The 22,939-nt window shown below is 38.3% G+C and overlaps 2 long non-coding RNA genes across 4 annotated transcripts in view; both read right to left on the bottom strand.

Moving 5' to 3' along the window:
* The window catches only part of LOC135295043 (uncharacterized), a 332,142-nt gene that overhangs the window by 229,033 nt on the left and 80,170 nt on the right, over positions 1-22,939 (bottom strand). The window lies entirely within an intron of this gene.
* The window catches only part of LOC135295045 (uncharacterized), a 111,868-nt gene that overhangs the window by 10,052 nt on the left and 78,877 nt on the right, over positions 1-22,939 (bottom strand). The window contains exon 2 of the long non-coding RNA XR_010357094.1: positions 11,887-11,992. This is a non-coding gene — a long non-coding RNA (uncharacterized LOC135295045). The remainder of the gene's footprint in view (positions 1-11,886; positions 11,993-22,939) is intronic.

Here is a 22,939-nt window from a genome sequence, read left to right as displayed (position 1 = left end):
ACTTTCAGCTGTGTAGGGAAAGTAAAAAGCCTCTTCTGAGAACACCATTGAAAACTGGCTATAATTTGAATGCACTGCATGGTTTAGCAATACCAGATTCAAACGAAATCTCAGAAGCACCAAGGAATGCAATTTATCAACAAGATAAAGAATCCTCAAGGAGAGATCGCAGGTGACAACCCATTCTTACAAAGATTACCATACTGTTCCAGGTATCAGTACTTAAAACAGAAAAGACAGGATTTCAGGCTGTTAGATGTATTTATTTTGCCACTAAAAACTAAAAGCATGACAAAAAGATTTCACCAGGGAAATTCCCTGCTGCTGCTGCTGCTCAGGCATTTGGGGATTTTTTAACTAGTGCACACAGGAAGGCAATGTTCCCTCTTGCTCTCCTACTTTGTTGCTTTTTTTCCTTAAATAAATGCTTGTAATAAGGATGAAGGTCAGAATTAAGGAGGAAGCAAAAAAAGCAGACAAGTTCTACATGAAAACCGCACCACGCTGATGTGGGCACTCAGCTCACACAGGTTTGACTTCTGTGTTTCCAAAGGTGAAGGAACAAGAGGGTTTGAGGCAAAGCCCAGGAGCAACAGATGACTTTGCACAGCAAAAAGCATTTCATTCCAGCCACTGAAAGAGGTGCTAAGCAAGAATCACTCTTGTCTTCTCAGTCCCTTGCCCTCCATGACTTAATATTTGCAAAAAGAATTCTCCATTTCCTCCATGAAATACCTTTTTTACTGTAATCAACCTAGTCTCAGTCAGAAAGAAATCTAGTCTGCTGCTTGTTTCCTCATGGACATTCTGTTTTTCCATTTAATTAATGACTATACCTACAGATTTCCAGGAGTCTAATTACTTGATTGTTAAGGAAAAGAGCAACTTAAAAAACAGGGCACAATCTTTGTGTTTTCAAAATAGCTCTCATAAGACCAAAAACATTCAATATCTGATAGCAATGTAATGAATAAAATCCATCTTTTTAATTATTGTTGACATACCAGGATTTATAAAATGGAATTATAATGGAACACTTGGATATGCAGGGGGTTTATAAAGCAACAGAGGAATTCCTTACCAAGGAATATTATGTCTTAGAGAGGAAGAAAATTACAAATAGAGTAAAAATTGCACATAGGCAGACTAAGTTAAACACTGCATTAAAAATTAAGGCAAAAAAAATTGTTCAGCCATTAAAAAAATGGTAAGCAAACATGCACAATGATGAGGCAGCAATAATTAAAGATAAAGTATGGAAGCCACACAATAAAACACTCAGTACACAGCAGATGATGGTGAACGTGGAGCATAGAAATAAGTAATCCCAAAATTGATGTGCAAGCAAAACTTTAAATACAACACACTGACCAGATAATTCCAAACACACAAATTTGGACCAAAAAGCACATAAAACTGTAGACCAAAGATTGGTACTTTAATTTATTAAGTGAAACATGGCATCATCCTAAAATAAAACCAATGCAAAAGCAGGTGGGAGGAGGGAAAAGAATGCAAGTCAGGCTGGCTGCTTTTAAGTAGCCCCAAAATCTTTAAAATAAAAGTTTTGAAGAAGAAAACTGGGAGATAGGGAAGAGGTAAAAGTAGGACAACAAATAAACAGCTTTTTGGACAAAACCTTCACAGCTGAGAAAACAACCTTACCTATTTCTTCAGGAAAAATAAAAATTCTAAGAAAAAGTTTATCATTGAACTGAAGATCATATCAATCAGAACAAGTTCCTTAAAGTGAGTGACAGATTCATCAAAGTAGAAATGGTGACATGCTCCTTTGGAGGCTCACAACGTGAATGCCTCCCAGTTCCTGAAATAATTTATGTAATTTATTACCTTCACCAGACATGTGGGACAAGGGCTGCAATGAAATTTCTTAGAACACCAAACTGGGAGAAACACTCAAAGGAAAGGATTGGAATTTAAAACATGGAGATGAAGATTGGAATAATAAAGAATTCTATGTTAAAGTACTGAATCAAGCAAAGATTACTTGGAGATTGAAAACATGCATTTCTGTTATAACATCAAACATGAAGAAAAAGGTTTGTTTTAATCAAGAGCGAGGTTACTCCACAGCACAAGTGCACCATGCCTGGGAAAAGGCCAAGGGCATTGGTGATGCATCATTTAAATAATATCCAGAAGAAGAAAGGAAATTATTGCCTCTGTAGTATGCACTGAATGTGAACAGTTTTCATACAAGCTCTCACACAGGCTGTGCAGAAAGAGGATTTATTCAAGTGGGAAGAAATAAGATCTACCAGAACTACAAGAATACAAGCCCACTTCACAAGTCCACACAGGAAGAATACTTGTTTTCAAAATAAAGGCTGAGATATCATATATCATATTCTGTATCAATGACAAATAAATTTAAATTCATCAATCCCCACTGGCACAGTGCATCTGAAGCAATACAACACATCCACACTAAAGCAAAACAAACTTTTATGTAGATGAAACACTTGGTAGTTAAGTTTTATTTTGAAGCATCTCAGTTTAAAAGGTTTTTTACAAAACATTTCATTCCGATATAAGTTTGCATGGTTTAATTACTGGCATGGAAGAGGTACTTTTGAATCTCTTTATATTTTCACCCTTAACAGCATCTAAGGTGATGCATTTGCTTGTCAGCATTAATACTGAGCCACTCTCAGTATTCAACTGAAAACAGCTTGATATTTTTGTTTTATGCATTCTAGAATGGAATAAAAACTAAATATGAAAGATGTGTGACAAGCATTGAAGTATGTAATGTATTTCTGCTTTCCTTTAGTCTTTTCTCTGATTTTGCACTGTGTTCCAGCTTAACATGTATCTCCAGCCTTGGCCTAAATCCAAGCAATTGCCATCAAAATACGTCTTGGACTAAGAGACTCACAAATGCCAAAGCAGATATGGTGTAGAATTGTTCTGATGAGTTTTCAGTTGCCTGCATCTCTCCAGAAATGCCTTTTGGAAAACCTCCAAGGAAACATTGCTTCCATTTGCCTCATCAGAATCACTTTTCTCTTCCAAATGCCAATCATATCTCGTGCTTAGCAAGAGCTACAAACGACCATTGCTGGAGATACAAGCCTTTATTTTGACATACAAAGCTCTGATAACACTGGCACACCCATCAAGGCAGACATGTTAACATAAACCATGAGTTAAGAATGGTAATAAAATCACACCTCTCAACAAGTCACAAATCAGGTTCCTTTCAACTGCTGCTCAATGTGTGTGGAAAAGAAAGATGCTTTCCTGTCACAGAAATAATATTTTTTGTATATTATGTTTTTCAAAACAGTGGTCATTTTTAGTACTCTACAACAGAGCCCCAAGTGAGTTTCAGCACCTGAATGAACTAACATGGATATGTGAATCAGAACAGCAAATTTCTATCCTTGCTTCTCAATAATGTGTCTAAATATTTCAATTTCCACCAAAAAGGCATTTTTACCCATGGCAAAACAACAAAAAAAAATTTCTTTGTAAGAGACTTAGAAAAACATCTTTACAGTGGACAAAATATTCAATAGAAATTTTATTCATTTATTTCCAATACAAATGAGTTTCTTGAACAAACCTCTTGACTGAAATGCCAGCTGTGGCACTGCAGGTCATTTTCCTGCATGGCTGAAATCAGTTCAGAAACAGAATTGAGCACAAACATTCAGTTCAGTGTAGCAGCCATTAGTTTTGGATTTTACTATGTTGTTTCACATTCAATTACTTTGCTTCTACCCATAGCTTTTGCACATATCTGAGATTCCATATTCTCTCCATCTCAAAAATCATAACCAAAAAAAGCACCTCCTAACACCAACAAGGGAAAAGTTAAAATGTCCCCCTGTTCCCTCTTTTGTCTATGACAATCTGGTCACAGAAACATCACAACTTTCAGCTCAAAAAATCCTACATTTTCAAGAGATCAGTGCAGAAGGTAAGGAGACAAATCAGCTGTGGATCTCAAATTTGGCACTGTGCATATTCCCTGAAAGATGAAACATCTCAGTCCAGTACTTAGAAATTCATGGGCTCATACTTTTGAATAGAAAAGCCTGAATAGAAAGCTTTACTCATTACCACAAAAAAGAGAACACAACAGTGAAAACTTTAATTAATAGTTTAAAATACAGGAAATTATTTTAATTTAGAAAATAAAATTATGCCAACTTCTAAAAGAAGTACTGAAAATCAGCCTACAACCCAAATTATTTTTCCAAGTTTTTTTGAACCTGCCACAGATATGCTGAGGTATATAAATAAATAAACACTTCCCTGTGTCTGGCAGATGGACCTGTCAGCAAGAGTTAATTTCACCCAAATCAAAAATGAAACCCTTTATTCAATGTAGCTTCATGAGAATTATAGAAATTTCATATTCAACCTATTTTTGTTTAACACTTTGAACAATATTAAAAGATTACCACAGAGACAAGGTCTTATCTGCCTGCTCAGATTACACTGTACTTACACTGAACCTTACAGCATACATGATTAGCCCTAAAAGGTCTCTTTGGTGATTTTCTCTTTTAATGAACTGGTTGGAATTCATTATACAATAATTGTGAGGAGGTTTCACAGATAAGCCTCTGTCTTGAGGGGGCATGGTGCTGACAGACTGCAATTTTTCTCAAAAAGAAATAAAATCCACACATCTTCCCTGCTAAATGAAGCGTAGATATTAATCTGAAACCTTTTACGAGCAAGGAAAGACACAAACAGCAGAAAAGAAAGTCCAGGACAAATAAGGTAATGGGTTTCATTCAACTTCCAATTTACACCATTTTTTGCCTAGGTGAAACTGTCAGTTTTCAGTGCTGACAAAAATTGCATTTGTCATGACAAAAGTTCTGCACTGCAACTTTTGCAAATGTCAGAGCCCACGTATTTACATGCCAGAGAACAGGTGCTTGTGCAGGCTGTCCTCCTGTCTGGACAGCAACACAATTTGGGAAGCAATCAGGTACTGGAATTCAGCTTTGATACAACAGAATTCCTCCAAATGCTACCATAAAGAAAAAACTATCATTTTTTTGCCAGTAGGGTCCAAATGCAGCATTGCTGAGGCCTTTCAACAGGCTGGCTTGTTAATCAGCTTAGGAGAAAGGTGTGCCACTGAGTTATTTCATCTTGGGAATTTCAACTGCACAACCTTTTCTCATAGATCTTCCTCTTGTACCCCCTACATCACCTATTGTTTGGCATTCCTGGGGTGAAGCTGAAGGCCAGGAAAGCTGAAGGCCAGCTGCTGTCACAGCTCTACAAAGAACAAAAGAATGGTTGCACTGGCTCAGATACAGACAGCCCAGCCCAACATCCTGTGCAGGCTGGTAGCCAACAACAGGTGCTTAAAAAAATAATTACATGAACATTACCATAACTTTATATTTGTCCTGATCAAGAAATCCATTATTTCAGGAGTTGCTCACTCAGATATTACATTTCTGGTTTAGCTAACTCTGAATGGATTTTTCATCCATTAATCCACCTAACCACTCTTCACACTTTCCCACACTTAAAACAAGCAGAAGAATTTAAACTGTCCAGCTGATATGTGAACCAAGAGAACACTTCTCCAGCAGTGAGGAGAGTCACCTGAAAACCACCAGAGAAAGACTTGTGGGCTTTCCCAGCTGCAGATCATGTCAACACAGCTGTTTGAAGATTCTTGCCTACTTGCAAACTACATATCCAGGGGCTTGGATTTTTTTATGCTTTCTTTTTTGCTCTTGAATACGTGAAAGGTCCAGATATATTTTAGAAAAATATATTTTCACAAACACACTGAATTGCAAACAAGTCCTTCATAACTTTCTTCTCTTTTGAGGGTCTTCTCTGCATGGGTCCACAGCTTCAACTGTAATATTTGGAACCCAGAAAGCACAGGCAAAAAGCCCTTCTGCTTCTGCCTGATGCTCAAGCTCCCTTTTCACTGGAGTGGCACAACTGCTGCAGAGAAGATAAGAAGTGCAATCCATTTCCCAGCTGCACCCGTCATCAAACAGTGCCAGCTTCCAAAAAACTCTTGGCCTCCCTAACAGCTTGTGAAGGCTGACCTAGAACAGAGAATAGAGAGAGCTAAAGAATTTAGGGATTTATTAAAAGACCTTCACGGATACACCTTGGGCAGCACAAGAGCCCAGCCAGGGCTACATCCAAGATGAACCAAGATGGTCACAAAATTCATGTCCGCTCACAGGGTCTCACTTCTATAAGTTCTGCTCCATTTGCACATTGAAGTTAATTGCTAAATTACAGCTTTAGGCCATGAAGTCCCATTCTTCCTGTTTTCTCTCCATTCTGCCATTGTTTATGCTCTTGGGCCTGAGACTTGGATCCTTTGTCCTTGGTCCCCAGCTAGAGAAGGAATTGTTTTGTCTCCCTACTCTGTGCAGAGAGCTCACCATCTCCTAATATGAAGCACAGAACTACATACTAAACAGCACAGAATCTGAAAAATATAAAAGCTAAAACCTGAGGCATGATCCACATCAAGCTTAGTCCTTCTGTATTTGCTTTTAAGCTGCAAGAAGGTAAAGTTACTGCATTGGGACTGCTGCTCAAGCAGTGCACTCGGCACACGAGCCATCTCCAGGAGCACAAATACTCTCCAGATGGATCAAACCCAGGGGACAGCGATGCGTGAGCAGACATGTATACCATCATTTCAAAATCAGGGATCAAAATATATCCAGACATTCACTGATTTAATCTTTGAGACTGTTCTGTGAAGACTCAGCCCTGCTGTCCAGCCACAGAAAAAGTTTTCTCTGCACTTGCAAGTACATGGAGATTTCTTTTTGTGGAAGATGAAATTCACATGTTTTTCTGGTAAGTGTAAGGGTAACTAGAGTTCAATTTAAATTTGAGACTGAAGATATAACATCTTCATTAAGAAGTTCTAGTAAAATACACTTTATTCATCTATCAGAGAAGGTCCTCAAACCCCCTGCAGATTCTCCACATGCTGGTAAATGCAGGAAAATTTGCACTTGTCACAAATGTTTAAAATTTTAATCAAAGCATGTCAATGCTCACATAATGAGAGTTTTTTCCCTGTGGTGAAATTGTCATAATGAAGGTTGCAAAATTACCATATACTTTCAGATGAAGTGCAAACAGCCTCTGTCTTTTAGCTGTTGCATATTATAGTACTCTTCCCCTTAAGCCCAGATCCTTGACTAACTGCTTTCCAAAATATGCCAATCAGTAATTTCCACCCTGGATAACTGGCACAGGCACAGGCTTCAAAATGTTTATAACCACTTTCTTCAAATTTTCCCCCACTTTGATCCCAACTTGCCAAGCCAGAGTTGCAAGTCTAAACAAGCAGTGCTAAAACCAAAACCTGGACAAGGCCAGATCCAGATGTTTGATGTCCACTGGCCCAACTCCACCTTCTTAAAAGCCTTTCTAGGATTTTACATTCATATAAGCTATATAAACATATGCTTCACCCTTCCAAACAGTGGATTATTCTGGGAACAAAAAAAGATTTTTCTCATATTTCTCTTTAGAAGCATAAGACAGATTTAGAGAAGATAACTACAGTAGAAGGAAATATCTTGTGTCATTGACATCCAAATCGAAAGCAATATTTTGTGATGACATCTACATATTGTGGATTAGCCCTACTGATAGATAATTATATAAAGTAATTTTATATTTTATATACATTTATTGTATAGCCATATATTCCAATATATATATCCAAATAGATAGAGATCCAAAAACCAAAATATAATATATAAATTATACCCAAAGAAAAAAAAATCATATTTTCTTCATATAACCATGCATCAAGCCTCCCAATTATTTGAGTTGCATGGTGAAAACTGCATTTGTTTATTATTGTGGAGGATGTACATCTACACACAAAAGCCCATGCAAACAAAGCAAGACAAGAAAAAACATAAGAAAGGTTTCCAAGCTGATTAATAACAAAGAAAGGGTCATCTATGGCACAGATGACCATAACACTTTACTTATACCCCCTTTCAACACAACCCAATCTGACTTTGGATATATGAAAAATAAAAATGGTCTGAGCAGGAGTGAAAACCTGGTTCCAAAATTAAAACTCCCTGCAGCCATGGCAAACCTATTTAGGAATACTACACCATGTCCTCCTTTATCCTGCTGCTTTTAAGAGATCAGCAAAGTTTAAAAAACTTAAAACCAACCCCATGTTTTACAGACAGATGGTTTATAGTTTAAGTGCTCAAGTAAAACCTTCTCCTATCATTCTTTGTATACACTTGAAAACCACTTAGCTGAAATAAATCTGTGCAAAACGACAGCAAATGACCAGTAAAAAGCTTAATTATTCTGCTTTATATCTACAGTAAGAAAGGGGGTTGGAAAGAAAAATAAATCTAGCGATAAAGCTTGGTTTTAAACTAAGTGATGAGAGGTTAGTTGGAGCAGAGAACATGATAACTGGGCATAATTCCAGGGTTTAAACAGCACCTCAGGCTTTATATGCTTTCATGCAAGTCAGGCTTTTATCAACAAGCCGAGTGTTCTGAATCAGAATGTCCATGGTTTTTTGTCCATCACAGAAGACCCTTGCTTTTACACGGCTCTAGCTATGAAACTGAGCTGAGGAATCCTTGTACTGTGCAAGCTGAACAGCCCCAAGAGAGCAGCCTGAACCAGTCTGAACAGAGCCCAGAAATGGAGGCACTGAGTGCACTGCCAGAGCTCTGCCTCAGGCTTTACTGACCCCAGAACTATTGAGTTCACCCCAAAGAGTGCAAAAAGGCACAGGGTGAATTCCCAGCTTACTGCTGTTTTCATCACACGAGCACCTCTGTGTGAAGCAGGGAGGAATCTGTTTCTAGGTCAATTCATTTAAAGGAGGGGGTGCAGATCAGGACTCTGCAGCCTTTTTATTCTCAAGCAGAAGCAGAATTTCCAACTGGGAATGGCTGCCATACATTCAGTTTGATCCCACCAACCAGAATCATCAGAGAGGAAAAGTGGGTGGCATAAACTGGTAACAAGAGAAGAGGGGGTAAGTGGTTTACTGCATTTTTAAATTTGAACTTCAGTCTGTCAGCCTAAAACTTTGTTTTAAGGACATGGACATCTGGTTTAGAGTATGAAGCTTTGACATTGAAAGCTCTGAAAAAATTATATACATGTAATATTCAAAAATAGCACAGGTGCTGATTTGGCTGTTAAATTCATTATCCAGAACTCCATGTTCTATCTGGTGTTGGGTGAATTTTGTGATAAGGCTGCTTAGATCAAGTGTAGTCCAATATTAAAACATTTACAAATCAGATTAATAGATTATCAACCAGACAGCTTAGTACACATCCCCAAGGACAATAAGGATTGTAAGAGAAACCTAAATTAATGTTTTAGACAAGCCTAAATCTGCAATCAGGGGGAGCATGCAAGAAAGGATTGAGACAAACAACATCATCCAAAACCAGCCTGAGAGCATTCAATTGGCACCAGCTGCCCAGGTCTCATGCACTGTCCCTCTAACAGGTGTTTTTAGAGACTGATGGTGCTCAAGATCTCCTGAAGCTGAGAAGGTTGTACCTGCACCCATTACACTGGGTAACACTACCCTTTCCATGCTCTAAAAAAATCCCAATGAAAAATAAAATATCAAACAATCAGACAAATCATATGTGACAAAGTCATGTGTGTGCTCTAAATTCACCTCGAGCTTCCTTTGCAGAGATTATTCTTTATTACTAAACTTCAGCTAAACTTTCCAACAATGTAGTTTAGTTGGTGTTCAGAATATTTAAAAATGAAAACTGAAACTGAGCAAGTACAAGGTATTAGCAATTTCAGAATTTAAAATATTAAAACAACAGGGAGACTTGACCAGAAAGTGAAAGCATTTACAAAATAGCCCATAGATACTGCAAGAAGTTAAACCCAAAACAAAGCAGAAAACCCACATCAATACACACACAAACAGGTCTGTGTGAATTCCTTTTTTTCAGTGATCAAACTCCTTGAAAGAGATTTTTCTTTCAGCAGCAGGGTGTCTGAAGTAGAGAACGGCAGTATCTGATCTTTTTTATGTACCTATCCATAAACAGAGCTTTGTTATAGCTGCCATCAATCCTGTCCAATGCCTCCTCTGCAATTTACTATGTGTATTTATTACACTAAAAACCTCATTATAATAAATTGAAACTAACCAGCACATCCCTGGAAGTATTCTCTACAGAATGCTATATATTCCAAAGCTCTGCTTTGACTTCCCAGCTCCCTTTCAGGATAAATATGGACTACATGTAGCAAGTTTCATGTTCAGAAATACCGTTTATAAGAAATGTCATCTGTCAGTTTGCCTTCAGCAGCCAACACCTCACATTCTCCAAGCTAAATTATGTTCAGTCACGTTAGACAAAAGAACATATCTAACTCAAATACTTACACTTAACAGATAATTGAGAACTGATCCACTAAATGAGCACCTCTAATTACACATCCTAGGTGGGGGAGGTTCTTATCTCTAGAGCTCTAATTTCCACACACCACACATGTCTTTTGTGAATTGAAGTGATGAATACACATCATTATAAAATTCTCTTTGCAAATTAGTATAGTTAAGGCTGAAAATCCAGTAATCAGAGGGTGTTTTTTGATAGACAGAATCAGCACTATTCTCCCATTCTGAAGGCTGTAAAACAACATCCAAAGTTTTACCAATGTTGGAAGAACTAAGAAATGCTAAAGTAGAGATCATGTTCACACGGAGGTTTTGGAAAAATAACCCTGAGTTGATACAAAAAATTATGACAAGACCAGGAGAAGCAGTAGGGCCTTCCTTAGTTTTTGTTACTTTTTTTTTCTCCTCTGGAAATTAAATAAATGTCCCCCACATTTAAAGAACGTTAAATTTGAAATAAAGCTTTATTTTTCATCAGTTTGTCATCACATGTTTTTAAATTACTTACTGTCTTCAATCTTCCTTAGATATTTTGAAAAGTCACATCACATTGACTGGCAGAGAGCAGAGACCACACGTATCAAAAAAGTGTAAACCAGAACACATTGAGCACAAAATTGAATTTGAACAATACCAGTAACTTTGTTTTTTCTCCCCTTTAAAGGGGAGAAAACTTTTTCCAGTAGAGGTGCCTGATGATCACCCAAAATCCTGCCCTTAGCCCAGAAGAAGACAAGCCACTGTATCTCTTTTCCTCTGGCATTATCTGACTTCCAGAACTAATCCTCTTATTTGGCACACAATCACATTTTTAATCTAAAACCACCTTATCTGGACCCCCAAGATTTTGTTTCGTGTGTATTTTCTGGGGGAAGCTGTTTTACTTCATTGAGATAATGCATCACCGAATTATAAGCTCTATGCAGCTGTCACTCTTTGCCAAACCTTCAGAAACATAAATGAACTCTGACAAGTCATTTATCTGGTAATTCAGTGTCAAAGTGTAATAATATCACTGGGCTTTGTGTATTAGCAGTGTTAAAGCACAGCTGAAGTTAAAATGCAAATTGAAAGCACCTTTTGTGTATCAGAATAAAAAGTACTCCAGTTGGTGCCCATCCTGTTAATCCTTTAGATCTTCGGTTAGGGGAGACTAAAAATGTGTGGATAAACCCAAATGTTACACTCATTAAACCAGGAATGAAATGCTTAATGAATGCAGTGACACCTGTGGTTACCACACTGGTTTTAAGTCTTCAAGAAGGAATATCTGCAGTTTGCCATCCTGACTCACAACCTCGTGGAGCTCACATTCCCGTCAGGAGAGCAGAGTGAAGAAAGTACAGTGTGCAGCAGAAGTGAAATTCTGAGCACATCTACTGAATTTTCTAAGTAAATTTGTTAAGTAAAGGCCACCCTGCAAGAACTGCCACAATCCTTTGCTCACTCACCCCTTGCTCAGACAGTCACAAAACTCATTGTCAGATGCGGGAAAGCAGTGGCTCATCTTTGGAATGTCCATTCAGCTACGGAGTTTCCATCTTATTTTACTTCTTGCTGTTTTAAACAAACACCAAAACAGGGTGGTTTTGTGGTTTGTGTTTTTTTCCTTCTCTCTCAAAGGCATTATTAATTGGAATAAAACAGCCAAATCTTCATCACACTCTTCTCTTGGCTAGTGCTACAAGCTGATCCATCTCAAGAAAACCAAGCGGAAGCTTGTTTGATCCCTCTGGTGTAGTTTATATAACTACAATTACATACTTTTATAAACTAAATTTGGTTTATTGTACTACCCCATATAGTAGTAAATAAATTATAATTTACAAAATATAGTTTTATAATTGTAGTACCATTTCAACGCAGCCCACAGCATTCCCTGCCAGGCTGAGGAATTTTCTCCTCTGCAAAGCCTCTGTTGTTCTGTCTAGTCTCACCTGTGACAAGTTCAGTCTCCCAGTTTTACAAGATCAGAGTTTCGGAAAATGTTGTTTCCATGTGTTTAAGACAGGATTGAGACCATCACAGAATATCCTGAGTTGGAAGGGACCCACAGGGGTCATCAAAGTCCAACTCCTGGCTCTGCACAGACACCCGGGAGTCACACCCTGAGCCTGGGTGTCCAAAGGCTTCTCTGCCAGGCTTGGTGCTGTGCCCATTCCCTGGGGAGCTGTTTCCATGCCCAAACACCCTCTGGGGGAAGAACCTCTGTCTGATACCCAACCTAAACCTCCCCTGACAATTTCAGACCTGTCAGGTCCTGTCACTGCCCCAGCAAGCAGAGATCAGTGCCTGCCCCTCCTCTTCCCCTCATGAGGAAGCTGTAACTGGGTGAAGTCTCCCATCTCTTTCCTCCAGCTGAACAGACCCAGTGCCCTCAGCTGCTCCTTGTATGACTTCCTCACAATTCCTTCACCATCCTTTTCATCCCTCTCTAACAGCTTCACATTCTCTTTATATCATGACACTCAAAATCACATACAAAGTAGTAAAACTCAGCCAGAAAAGGGTCAATACAGATTTTACTGATGGTAAACCAGACAGGCTAAACCTTAAAAAAAAAACCCCAAAAAAACCAAACAGAACAAGAAAACAGGACAGTAATATGATGTATTTTTTTCCTATCATGCAGTTGTCTAACTTAAGCTCCAAGCAGAATGAGAGATGATATAACAGAGTAACAATCTTACTTCAGGGAAGACGAGACAGAAAGGTTTAAAAAAACCCACCGAACCAACAACAAAAACATCCTAAGCTGCAAGATGTCAGTTTTATATGCTACAGGTAAATCCTCTAGTCTGCAGAAAAACCAAAGACTCTTCTTGATGTGTCCCAACTCTTCCATTCTATATAGCTTATTAAAACAACCCAGATTTAGCCTTTTTTTTTTTTAAATCAGAATCCTGCACTGATATTTTGCTTTCTAAGCACAAAGAACTTCTACATGTTAAATCTAACAATTGCTGCTAAATTCAACAGCTGACAGATGGATTATCTGGAGAAGGTAGAGAGTTTTACAAAAAGAGAGCATGAAAACAAAATAATTTATTTTAGAAGGAACAGTTATCAGAAGAGGAAGTACATGAAACAACATGCAGAGGACTTAAATCAAAAGAGTCTTTATCTTCCAATCTTGATGACAAAAATGCCTGGTCTGCCTCCTGAAGGTACCTCAATACTGATATAGCAAAAAGCACGAGTCAAAAATGAAAAGTAATATCTTACTAGGAAGTTTTTTCTGTATTTTATTTTTATCCTTTACTACTTCAGAAGAATCTTTGATATATCATTACACCCCTATTTTTTGTGCCAGTCTGAAATGGAAACATTAAGTAGAATTTCCCTGCTCTCCTGCTCACTTTTCAAACACAGCCCATTGATGATTTTGCTTTAGCTTGTTTTCCCCATGCCAAATCAATATCAATCTGCAATTTCTTCAACTCAGCTAATTATCATCTATGCAGTACTTACTTCCAGACAGTTTAAAATCCCTGAGATTTCCCATGTCTCAGGAAACAAACAAAAAAAAAGGGCTTATTACATCTACTTTTCAGATTCCTTTACAATGATTTGTTTAATAAACTCAGGCAGCTTTCAATCCCTTTTCCAATCCTCCTTCAAAAAAAGACTCTCAAGTATTTCTTGCTACAATTGACTAATGGCTATAATCACCTGAGGCAAATTTCCCAGATTCTTAAACAAAAATAAAGCATGGCCTCTTCATTTTCTATTCTTGAGTCCAAAAACAACAACAAGTAGAAACTTAACAACAACAGAAAGTTTAAAGTACACCAAAAGTACAACTACAACTTTCATGATCCAGAGCTGTCCACAAGCAAGGAAGCCCTCCCAGGATTTTTTGCCCAAAATAAGCAGAGCTGCTGCTTATTGAGAGACATTGATGACCATGTGTCATGTAAAGATCATTTTGGCTGCATCACATTTACCACTTCAGTTAGAAGAAGAAATGAGCTGTAAGTATGAAGCAAAAGATTTAAATCAAGAATTAGTCTAAGCCGTCTCTTGGAAAGCATCCATTTCCTGATGCTTTCTCCTGCCCTGGGCCAGAAGAGACCAGCAACAATTTGAGCCTTGGGAAAACCTTACCAGAAGCAAAGCATAGTGTGGAATATGGTATTGATAAAGATACTAGCATAGGTTTGGTTTAAAGGCACCTAGAATTGTGAACAGCCATGTAAAACTCACATTGAAAGTAGGCTGCTGATGGATTTAATTCAAAAAGCCATTATTCTCCAAAAACTAAAAATAAGTTCTGGCAGTTACTCTCTTGGGACACCATTGTGTCTTGATTCTGCCTTTAATAAGGACAAGTATTTTTTAAACCCCTGGCATGATTTAGGTATGTACCAAATGTCTTCATTATATCAAAAAGTCATATTGCACTGGGTGCAATAAAAACAAATAAATGGAAAAAAGTATGTGGTTAAGATATTTCTTTCCATCCAAGAATTGGAACTGAGAAAATGGTATCCACATAAAACCCGAATTCATAGACTATATATCTCTTTCCTTCTAAGCATGTATCTCTCCTCCCAAGAGGACAGAAATATGTAAAGTGTCTTTAGTAACAACGCTGATATTCTAAAATTCCAGTGCATAAAGAACAAATTGGGTTGATAATCTTTCCATACAAGCTCCTGAAAGCTTCTTGGACAAATTGGTGACACAACTTTGTGGAAGTGGTTGTTTACTATGCAAAGGAACCTTAATAAATTCTCTCTTGAAATTTCCTCTGCATCTGGGGATGACTCATTGAAATGTACATGCTAACTTCTTAACATCCCTTCCTCTAACTTCATGTATTCCACAGTAGTATCCTCTAACATGATAAGTTTGCTCTGGAAATAAACTGTTTCAAAGCTCCTGTGGGGTCCCATATCCCATGAGATGCTGATTTTTCTAGTTGATTATAATTTCTTATGATTTTACTCCTTTCTTCCAAGAGACAGCATTTTCCTGAAAGGTAGTTTCCTCGTAGTTTGAAAATACTGCACTCCAGAGGAATAATAAAATAAAAAAATCCTTCAAGCAGTAGTTTTCCTGGGTTTTTTTCCAAATCTACCCTTCTGAAACTTTGCACACAATCATCAACTGAAGTACACACTGGGACACGTCTGAGATGAAAATTGATACAGGTGACATGCCTGACTTGCTCCAGAAACAATGACAAAGCATATTTATTTTTAACAGGGTCTATTAAAAGAATGTGTACTGTTGAAAAAAACAAATTAGAATTGTATGGTCATAGTCGTTTGAGTGCAGAAAACAGGTTCTGCTGCAGCACTGTTGGTTGTTTCAGGTGGATGTCAGTAAATAGTGCCTTCAACTCACAACAGAATGGTTTTTCAAATGGAACATGCACATTTCCTGCCTAAATGTTGTATGAGCCTTTTCATTAGAAATTCGTATTTTTCTTCTAAATGCAAGCCAGATAACTGTGTCACACACGTACTTCAAATTACAGCAGCTCACAGTCCTGAGGAACAAAAGAAACATATTCAAACAATTCACGGCAGCCGCTAAAAATGGGATGTGTTGGAAAGCAGAGAAACCTGCAGGGGCAGTGCCCCGCCAAAAGCACAGTCTGGGGGGTTTATACAGCATGAAGGACCTGGTTTGGGGTCCAGCCCACAGGACACAGGCTGTGACAAGAAGGTGCTGGCAAAGTGAGGCACAAAAAGATGAAGGGCTTGAGGGCCAAGACCAGCATGTTCAGGGGGTCAGAAAGACAAACCTTCCAGTTCTCTGCACTGAGGCCTCTTCAGGTCACCCCTCAAAAGTCCCAGGGCTGCAAAAGATGCTTCCCAGGCAGGGAAGACATAGTAAACGATATCCCAGGCTGAACAAAACACCCTGGGGGCACAGAGACACCTAAAATGTAAAGAGGCAGATCTCCAAACATTAACCCATGCAAGTTTTATTCAATCAGTTTGTGCAATTCATGTAACTTTGAAATCAGGGAAAGGAGAAGAGAGTACTCTGATCCTGTCCAGGTAATGACATGATCTAGCTCCAGGTATGGTATATTTTGCTTTAAAAACCACCTTAGAGCTCTAGCAGATATTCTGAGTGTCACTTTAGCCAACTAACAAGTTGATGCAGAGAATCAGACAATGAACTCGGTATAGTCCACAAAACCTTAAAGAAACTACCTGACAAACTCCATAATTCTTGGAGCCATGCTGATGCTGATCTCTGAGGTAATTTCTTTAATTTAAACACCAAAACACTTTATTTATCACAATTTGCAACTTGTGTTGGTTCACGACACAAGCCCTCTGAAAGCTCCAGTTGCAATTCCACAAGTAAATTCTGTGAGTTCTCTCTTTACTGATTGAATTAATGCCATAATTATTTAACTGGGTTTAAGCTACTGCTTCTTAATAGTGGCCATAAAAGTATGGGAAAAAGAATTAAAATGCCAATTTGAGTTGAAACAGGTATTCAATTATTTCATTTCTCCAAGGAGTCTAGAATATTAACAGATCTCCTGAATCACAATGGATCTTGATTGTGTCTTTTTCCTCCTTCTTGTGATTACCAGCCATTTATCCCAGAAAAATATTTTTATGCAAGCTTGGGGTTTTCATAAATTAAAAAAAAAACCCACACCAACCAAAAAAAGCAACCCCAAAGATGCCATACATTTTTTTCTGCCAATCGCCCCCAGACTCTGTCAGCAGATTCCTATGAATAATACAGGGAGTTACTGAATTTCCTGACCATGTACACGAAATAACCTCCAACAGAATTTCCTGAGACACCCCAATAAAGATTCAAATTACTGCATTTTGAAAATTTTAAAACAGCAACAACAAAAAAGATTTTTGTTTTAAATATTAACTGTGACTGCAAGGCAATATACTAACAAGGTATAAAAAAAACCAGCACTGCACTAGGCTAAAGCAATACGTGCCTAGACAAACACTTGTAAGAAAGATGGAATAAACTGTAACTTGAATTTGACAAACCAGACTATTTTGATGAAAGACAAGCCTCAGGTGATACAGGTAATATTGAGTAACTGAAAAATGTTAGAGACTTTGTTACAAAAAAAAAAAAAAAAGAATGTAATTGCTGATGATTATCACCTTAAAGGGATGCACAGGACCCAGAACTGTAACATATCTGCAGGTCAGGTGCACCACACAGGAATTTAGGTTCTACATTTCACTCCTGAGAAGCACAAAAATGCCTTTAACCTCCTGTTTGCCACTAGGCTGCTGAAAACCCCTGCACTCTGCATTGGCATTGGTGACAGGCCCAAAGAGGATGGAGAAGGCAGACAAATAACAAAGGACTTCTCTGGGTACTGCTCAGTGGAGCTGCCTACGTACCTGCATCAAAGAGAAACAGGGAGATTAAAGGCAAAACCCAAGCAGGCAGCCAGAAAAAGGACTGAGAAGTCTGTCTACCTCTTCCCCTCCTCCCGTGACTTCCCTGAGGGAGAGCTTTGAACAAAAGTACTGAGGAGAAAGGAGTTTGGAGCTCCTGTTTGATGGTAGCAGTGTTCAGGGGTGCAGTGAGAATTCTCTGCACGCTCTCCACTGCTAAGGCTTTGCCCTTCCAAAGGATTTGCACTTCATGCAACCATGACAGCAAATGCCATGATGAAAACATAATCTCCTCTCAGCAAAGTATTATTTGTGCCTGGTATTTCAAAATGCAGGCAGGTATAATGCTATAAAAGCTCTTCACTCTTGGTCAAAGTAGAAAAGCCACTCCACGAAGCACAGCATTTCAAAGCTGTGGTCTCCAAAAAGGCACCTCAGAGAATTTTGTCTCCTTTTAACACTTAATTCCTTTTAAGAGTAATAGGAGCTAAGTATGAGCCCAAGAATAACATGACTCAAGATTTAACATAAATTTTCCACCATGGATGCAGATAATACAGGAAACGAGAATCAGCTCCTAGATTTATTCCAGACTATAAATCTTTTCTGTTAGTATGCATAAGGCATAGCTAAATGTGTCTGCTCAAACAGAAAAGAACAGGCCTAATCAGAGAGAGTGGAGACTGTTTCTCATAAAATGTAGGGGAGCCTTTGTTTGGATTTTGCCAGCTATCTCAGACTGGAGATTTCTCTAAAACAAGCAAGATAGAAGAATATTATTGACAACACATGCGACTGTTATCACACTTTCTTGTCATTGATTTGAAATTAAATAATAGGCTTTGGTTTTATCCTCACAGTACTTCTAAAAAGAGTAACAGGATAGGAAAGCCAAATAATTTTATATTTTAACTAGTTTTATTACACAGGAAAAGAATGTGGCAATAGCCTCTCAAACACTAAAAAGTGTCAGGGATCACAGATATGTTTTTAAATTTGTTTTCAAACCATCACAGTGATTCTGAAACCCTCAATAACTCAATTCCAGTTTATTTCCCATGTCCTTAATCCTTTATTTTGGAGAATGGGTCTAAGCATGAGCAAAACAAAGTAGGGCACAGATTTGCTCCTCACAGGTCACACAAAAGTGGCTATGCCCTCACTATTGCTGTGTTCATCTCCAGAGATGAGCATAGCCTATGGCTCTTGCTGCCTGAGACATTCTGGGAACTTTTGTTCTGCAGTTCAGATTATGCAAGATGAAATTTTCCTCAGTGGGAGGCCCATCCTTTACCCCTGAGAGGTCTATTACCTTGCCTGCACTGTGCTTATTAGTTCTGCTATGTTATTTTGATGTGAATTTATTTCTTCATTCCTTAAAAATATTTGTGTTTCATTTCTTTCAGTTGCTGTAGCTTCTTCCTCAATCCTACCTATGGCTCTGTGATCCTTACAGATCTACGTAGGACGTTTTTCATTTAATCAAGTACTGAGATCTAAATTTCATATAATTTATTTGAGAGTAAATTATTTTTTCTGTATGTGTAGCCTCTTTAGTAGCAATTGATTGCTAGATGTAGCAATTTTAATCATCTAAAGACTTTAGTCTAAGTGGTCTCATATTGCACCATATGAATTAAGGAGATGGGTTCAAAATCTCTAAAAGTTAGTGCATAAATGCAGAAATAACTGGATTTTATTTTGAAGGAAATGCTTCTATCAGGGAAAGCTTTTAAAAAGACAAACATATTAGAGAGGAAATATAGAGATGGTGAACTGGGAACCAGTACATACCCTTTCTCACAATATAGTTTCAGGGAATATTTTATGAATGTTAAAAAGTTAAACCAGAGACTTTGATTTTCTGCTTTGGTCCTACTTGATGCATGTGTCCAACAATCACTTGCTGATTATACTATAATTAATCCATTAAAAACTCCCAATAAACCACATGAAAAAATAGACAAAATTTCTTTAAATAGAAAAACATTACAAATTTGGGCCATCAGAGTGCCACTGGAAAAAAAATGGAAGCTAAAATTATTATCATGATGAATTTTAACTTGTGTCCTGTTATCTCAGAGAACATGTTTGCACTGTGCTTCAGCCTGCTAGGATCTGGAATGGCTGTGTAATTAAAACTTGCTTTTGAACAACTTGGGAATTATATTTTGATCAAGAGGCATGCAGCAAATCTCTGCTTACAGTATCTTCTCATTTAGGAGATCATGCCATAGTAATCAAAATTGCTGATAACCTGGTCTATTCTGTTTACAAGTATCTGCCTACCTGCTGCAATTCTACAACTCCAACCTGGGAATATAATGCTATGGATCTGGTCACTGAACAGAGCAGGAATAACCATAAATGTTTTAAGGCTGATCAATTTTGCAAAAAATCACAGTCACAAGAACCATTTGTGAGCAGATCACGTGCAGGGTTCACATTCCTTATTCATAACTCCTGATTGAACAGCATCAGTCAGTCAGTGACTGAGCAGACTCATCTGGAAATTTAACTGAGTGCTCAGAAGAACCCAACCACATACTCTCAGTCAAAGAAAAAACTAGTGTGAGGCTGATTCTCAAACCAATGCATGGATCTTTGCAATGAATAAATCTGAACAAGAGAACAGATCTCAAAGCATTCTCTAAGCAAATGAAGGGACAATACCACAAAGTCTTTACCAGGTGGGGAGCAACTTTGGATTCCTGTCTCTACTGTCATTCAGTAAGAACTTGAAACATCAGACAATTAAATCAGGAGTTTGTAACGAAGTCTTAATTTTATTCCAAACTGAAATAAAATCTATGTGTGGTAAGGATTAATTTGTGACACAGAACTTACTTGCTAATTTACAAAGGCAACTAAGCTACAGGAAAGCCTTTATGCCCCGTTATGAAAATTTTCCTCATTTCAACTAAACCTTAAAATGGCCTTATTTTACTATGCCATGTAATGTTTATAAAGTATCTGGAAGTCAGAACTGAGGGGCAGTAAAGAATGCTCAGGGAAGGGAAAGACAATGGTTCAGGCAGATCCACATCAGCATGTTGAACAACTTTCAGCAATGATCCTCATCATAGAGCTGAACCCACAAGGCATCTGACAGAGATAGTGAGCACATAACATGTACCCAACTACTTTTGCTCCTTCTCCATCATCCTTCTATTTCACTGTCATTTTCAGACAGAACCACAGAGTCCTTTTTCTCTCATGCTCCATTTTCTCAGACACTACCCATAAAAGAGTTTCTTTTCCATTTAATCCAAAGTTTGCTTTCTTGGCCACCTTAAAACACATACTAATAAGATTAATGAACCTCAGAACAGCCTCCAGCCGCTTGCAGGCTGTAAAACTTCCTCCCCAAGACATCTGCTTGGTGTGCAGCAGTGTAGCAGAGATCAGTGGCCTGAGCCTCACCAGGTGGATAGCGTGCCAGGAGCCAAAGTTAAGAGCTGATGGAGAAGAAAGCTTGCTCCACAGAATTCCTAAGAGTCTGAAAAGCCAAAGTGCAGATGAAGGTTATCACTGAGGAGCAGTGTGCTGCAAGGACTAGCAGCTATAAATAACACACAAAAGAAACTGTTTTACATTTGTTTGGTTTTGAGCACACAGAGATGGATTAGAGGTTTTTCTTCTGCAACACATCAGATTAATTCAACAACCTCTTTGCCAAAGAATGCTCTTCTGGGACTACGTGTTCCTCTCCTTCCAGGACTCTTGTTTTCTTTGCTCAAAATAAGACTATTTAACAAAATTTGACTTCTGAGATCACACCTTTTGCTTCTGACCCTTGCTAAGTCTCTAGATGTTCCCTGAATCTTTGTTCTCTCTCAAAATCAACCCAAATCTCTTTACTCCTTCTTGCTCCCCACTCCCTGTACGGCTTCACTCAACAAGCCATTCCCTCTGGAGCACAACACAGAACAGCTTCTCTCCTCTTTACTTTACTATGCCCTTTCCTTGTCATTTTTTTTTCAGCAGCTCTTTCCCCATGCTGTTCTTCAGAAAGGACAGGCAACCTTAAACCATCGCATGAATTTTAGCTCCACAACACCAAGCATAACAATTTCAAGAGCAAACCCACAACTTCCAGAGGAAAACAAACCATTTAAAAGTACCCCACTTAAATTTCAGCCCCAGTTGTAGTGCAAAGAAATGCCATTTTTCAGAGGGAACAAGAGCAGCAGCCTCCTGGCTCACTGTGCTGGATCTGCACCAGCCACGACTTCAGCCAAGCGTGTGTCCACCAGAAACCTGGGACACTGAATCCCTGCAGTTTGCTTCAACACCCCTCCATCCTCACACAAACCAGCTCCATGTGCTCCTCCCTACTCAAAGGGTAAAACAAGCAATATGCAAACAGCTTTCTTCTTCCTTGCATATTATTCCTTTAACATTTCAATAGTCTCTGACCTGCAAGACCAGAAAATAATTGTTTCACTTCCCCAGAAACTCCTACCTATCTTGAGGCAATGTCCCATTCTTAGGGTATATCTGGTGTTATCATCCAAGTAATAAACTTCATCCATGGCAAAAAACTTCCCAGAGAAAAAGAGTATATGAGTGAAATCTAATGGCAGTGGATGCAGAACCCTGGCAGCAGGAACCAGCCATTTTTGCCAGTCATAGCAAAAGATTTTACCCACACAACTGCCAGAAAGTAAAAACTCAGCATAGTCGGACTAACATGTTTTTTGTAGTGCAGGAAATTATGAATACCATTGCTAGACCATGATTAAAATTATCAAAGAATTGCCATAAGATTGAATTAAAATTTGGATTACATTAGAACACACTGTTGGCTAGAGCAGCTATATCTAAAATTTGTGCATAAGATGTATTGTTAAGGTTGCTAGAAACTTCTGCTAAAAGCACTACCAGGCTAAACTCAAAACCTTGTGAAAAAGTACCCACAAGTTGTCCTTAGTTTTGAGATAACAGCTCTTACATTTGCAAATGTTAAACTAGAATATGTTCCATCTCACAAACCAGCAGCCTTATGACTGTTTGTCTTCTGTTAAAAGGGGAAAAAAATCCATATGCACGTATTTCATGTGGATATCTTGTTATGCCAGCTGCCTACGAGAGGAGTGGAAATCCTGAGATTTCAGCACGTGTGGGTATCAGCCATCCCTGATCAGAA

The sequence above is a fragment of the Passer domesticus genome, chromosome 2 (genome assembly GCF_036417665.1).
Source record: "Passer domesticus isolate bPasDom1 chromosome 2, bPasDom1.hap1, whole genome shotgun sequence".
NCBI lineage: Eukaryota > Metazoa > Chordata > Aves > Passeriformes > Passeridae > Passer > Passer domesticus.
The sequence above is the reverse complement of the archived record's forward strand: the minus strand, read 5'-3'. Positions and strand labels throughout refer to the sequence as shown.